Source organism: Lemur catta, chromosome 7, assembly GCF_020740605.2.
Source record: "Lemur catta isolate mLemCat1 chromosome 7, mLemCat1.pri, whole genome shotgun sequence".
Classification (NCBI taxonomy): domain Eukaryota; kingdom Metazoa; phylum Chordata; class Mammalia; order Primates; family Lemuridae; genus Lemur; species Lemur catta.
In genome coordinates, this window is record NC_059134.1 from 58,573,460 (window position 1) to 58,578,009 (window position 4,550).

At 37.4% G+C, this 4,550-nt stretch overlaps 1 non-coding gene across 1 annotated transcript; it reads left to right on the top strand.

Moving 5' to 3' along the window:
• The first annotated feature begins 2,689 nt into the window (after positions 1-2,689).
• Positions 2,690-2,830, top strand: LOC123643015. The gene has a single exon (XR_006736594.1). It is a non-coding gene; the product is annotated as a U4 spliceosomal RNA (small nuclear RNA).
• Positions 2,831-4,550: the final 1,720 nt, after the last annotated feature.

Consider the following 4,550-nt stretch of genomic DNA (forward strand, 5'->3'; position numbering starts at 1 on the left):
TTATATCTTTGTCTCCCAACTTAAAATATGGCTCTGGTTCTCTAACACTAGATAGAGTGACAACAACAAAAATATGGCTCTGGGTTAAAGATGTCAGTGCCAGAGTTTGCATTTTATTTATTATTATTTTGGACTGTTTCAGAAAAGGAAGAAGACAGAAAAATTTTAATCTATCTTCCTAAATTGGGAGTTTGTTCAAGTTTTCCCCATGATGTTGTGGCTTATTATCTCACTGGACAGTTTGAGCTACAACTTCTATAATTATTTTGATATCTTTTGATTTTTATATAAAATAAAGTCCTAGTCACTTAAAAAAAATCTGAAGAAATGTTCACAGAAAGATAATGTCTCTTGGCTTTCTTAGGCAAATTAAAATTTGGCTGTATAGTTTGTTGGTATTTCAGTCCAAACAGCGTTGGTCTCACTTTTCTGTCCTAAGATGCTCTGTTCTTTATATAAACAGCAGTAGAAGCAGTTGTTCTCTTCTACTCTGAAAGTGATCATCTCTTCGTAGCAGGTGGAGTGATTCATTCTTGTGTACATCTTAGAGGAGACTTTATTATTTGTGGAGGTTAGAGTGTGGGGAGAGGAAAGCTCCAGCAATATGTCAGGTATTACACATTCTGGACTAGCATAAAAAGAATCAAATTCTTCCCCCACTGCAATTTCAAAGCCTAGAAGTAACATCCCACTTATAAGGCTCTGAGAAATCACATTATTCATAACAGGGACCATGATTCACATGAAAAGAACAAATGGAATTATCAAAAATAGATTCTGTAGATCAATCTGTAGCAAAAATATCTTCTGACTTAGCCATTAATTGGCTATAATCACAGGAAGGATCATTCCATTTAAGTTCTACCACCTTCTCCTCCACTTTGACTGAGTAACTTTCATTCCTCTCCCATGGGACAACCTTATAGGTCAAAGTTTTTGGGAAACAGGTTTTAACATGGAGCCTCCCTTTTTTTTCTTGTGGTCCTTTTAAAACAAAGCTTACTTAAACACACATTGTGTTAATTGTCCTTGTTTAATTGGTCACCTTGAATTATTGAGTATTTGTCATTTTTATGCTTTGTATATTGACCCATTATTTTTAGTAGCAATGATTATAATAACCTGCAGTGTGGGTTAGAAGGTCTTTGCATTGGATGGGATTTGAATTCCTGCCAGAGCTATTACTTGTTTCAAATATGAGCAATATGATTTCAGTCCTTTTACCTGGACAGTTTTTCCCCTTCTATTGATTTCCTGCTTCTCCAAGAGTAATAAATCCTTTTTTAAGGAGTAGTAAAGAGAAAAAGGCAGTTCAAGTTTGATAACTACTACTTTACATACACGCACAGTATTGAGTGCCTAATGTTCAAGGAATTGTGCAAGGTGTTTTAAGGGATCTAAAGATAAGAATGTCAGCTGCTTTCAGCTGCAATTAACAATGACAAAGAAATACAAAGACATTTATATTATAGAGATATTATTAAATATAAAAACATTTATTATTTTATTAAAGAGAAAGCCAGAGAAAGGCCAGTTCTGGGGTTGGTACAGTGGCTCAATGCTGTCTGTTAGCTTTCTACTTTAGCCATCATCAATGGATTGGCATTTTTCTTCAGAATTATATATTAATGTTCAGAAGAGCTGTCTTAATTCTAGGTATCATGTTCTTATGCAATCACATCCAATGGCAGAAAAATGGCAATTTTTCCTCATCTGTCTCTTTTTATTAAGGAAGAAAATTTATCTCAGAACCCTCTAGCACATTTCCTCCATTTTCTACTGGCTCAGATTGAGTCATGCACCCATACCTTAGCTAAAGGGAAGCTGCATGTCATCTCCAGTATGTATCGTGGGAGTATGTGTATATGTTGTGCATGTATTGTTGGATAGGCAACCAATAGTCTCTGCCACTAAGAATAAGATGAAATCCCAGTCTTCCCTCAAGAAGCTTCAGGTCTGTCAGGGCAGAAGACAAGCTATAATTTTATTACAATTTCTGTGTGATAGATTCCTGATACACTCATGGGCTTCAAATTAGAAGTCCCCTTTAAATTCATCATTGAAAACTGCTCTAGGTTCTTTGGATTTGGAGCTGACAAGCCTATCCTTTCCCATTGTTCCTAATTTTTAGTTATACATCTTTTTCATAAGTTATCTTTAAGAATGAAGTACCAATTTACATAATATATTTTTGGGTGTTGTTCTCATTCTCCAAAATGCTCTTACCATTCATTCCTTCTCTGCATGCCCAAATCCCATTCATACTTTGAAGATAGCAAAAAATAATCCCTCTCATTTATATCATTTTGTTAGCAAATATCTGTTGCATGCTTACTATGTAGCAAGTGCTCTTCAAGAGCTGGGGAGACAAGAGATGAAAACTGGCCTCACTGAGCTTACAGTCAGGTAGGGAAGAATGACAATTAACAACAGGTAAGTGATGGGGAAAAATAGGGTACAATGGGAGGGCAGGCAAGGGTATTTATATTATGGGGGGATGGGAATGGACAAGGAAGCCTTCTTGAAGACTTCTGCAGTGGATTGAATGTTTGTGTCCCCCCAAATTCATATGTTGAAATTCTATTCCCCAGTGTGATGGTATTAGTAGGTGGGGCCTTAGGGAGGTGATTAGGTCATGAGGAGGGAGTCCTCATGACTGGAATTAGTGCCCTTGTAAAAGGGACCACAGAGCTTTGTGCAGTGGCAGTATTGTAGCCAATGAGGTTTATCTGAGGTGTGATTATTGCTAATTGAAAACTTTTCCTGATACCCTGCCATGACGACTTGAAATATAGTTGGCACTGGCAATTTTTGACAGTCTTTACGGAGACTGAAAAAATAAAAAAAATTAAAAAAAAAAATAAGGGGGCCAGGCGCGGTGGCTCACGCCTGTAATCCTAGCACTCTGGGAGGCTGAGGCGGGTGGATCATTTGAGCTCAGGAGTTCGAAACCAGCCTGAGCAAGAGCAAGACCTCGTCTCTACTGAAAAAATAGAAAGAAATTAGCTGGACAACTAAAAATATATAGAAAAAATTAGCAGGGCATGGTGGTGCATGCCTATAGTCCCAGCTACTTGGGAGGCTGAGGCAGTAGGATTGCTTGAGCCCAGGAGTTTGAGGTTGCTGTGAGCTAGGCTGACGCCATGGCACTCTAGCCTGGGCAACAGAGTGAGACTCTGTCTCGAAAAAAAAAAGAAAAAAAAAAAAGTAAAAGGGACCCCAGAGAGCTCTCTTGCCCTCTTTTTGCCATGTGAAGACACAGTGAAAGGATGGTTGTCTATGAGCCAGGAAGCAAGCCTTCATTAGACACCTGAATCTTCTAGCACCTTGATCTTGGACTTTCCAGTTTCTCTCTAGAACTGTGTGAAATAAATGTTTGTTGTTTAAGCCACCCAGTCTATGTTATTCTGTTCTAGCAGCCTGAATGGACTAAGACAACTTCTTTAAGTGATAACTGAAGGATGAGTAGGAATTGGGGAAGGGTGGGAAAGGGAGGGGAAAAGTTTTCAAGGTAAAGAGAAGAGTGTGGGAAATCATGGAGGTGAAAATGGTGTTGAAAGTGCCCTTCAAAAGGGCTTCTCTAATTCCTCCTTTATCAGTAATTTTTCCATTTACTGAATACTGTAGCACTTGATATACATTAGATCATAAGATCTCTGAAGATAAAACATATGACTTACACAGAATATTTGATAAATATGAAGGCAGATTCAGAAGAGAATGAGGCTATATATGTGTCAATGCAAAATGAAAGCATAAAACATGAAAACATTTGAGGTGAGAGGTAGACTATACCATACATCTCTTCAAAATGATAGGGGATATGCACTATAGGATGTTTAAAAAAAAATGGTAGAGGATAGCACCACCTGTCTAGGTGACTACAGAGACCAAAGCAGCAGAGAGGAATTGATTCATAAAGTTCTGTAGGAAGTACAAAGTAATTATAGTTCCAATCTTCAGATTTTACTTTAAAGGCTATTGCAGGAAACATAATGAAAGCCTGGTACCCATCAGAAAGGAAAAATAACCACACACTTTTGTTTGCAAGACCTTTTTAAAATTAGTTTCTTGGTTTAGCCTGCTCTTTGTATGTGCCAGGGTTCTGGGTTACTGGTGGGGAGGATCCTACCAGATCTGATAAACTACTTGTGAGGCGAATGTGATAACCACTACACTATGGAAACAACTGTCTGATAAACTACTTGTAAAATCACATATTAAAAAAAAAATCAAATGTCCATGTCATAACTCAGGTTTATACCATTTCATTTTAAACGCATGTTCTAAAATCCTTCTGGCACTTGGCTGAGAGAGGAACCAGAAGGGAGTAACTTTTGACAGAGAAGGAGGTTTGAGGATATAGTTTTTATCTTGATAGGCCAGAATAGATGATATTTTAAGAACCTCAATTCCTATCCTTAATTTATTCTAGGTCAGCAATTCATCCCTGGGCTTTCATCCTGTCATTTCTATAGCTAAGTAAATAATAAAACCCAAATAATGAGAAAATGTATATAAGTATGTTATGTGAATAAGATACTATACAC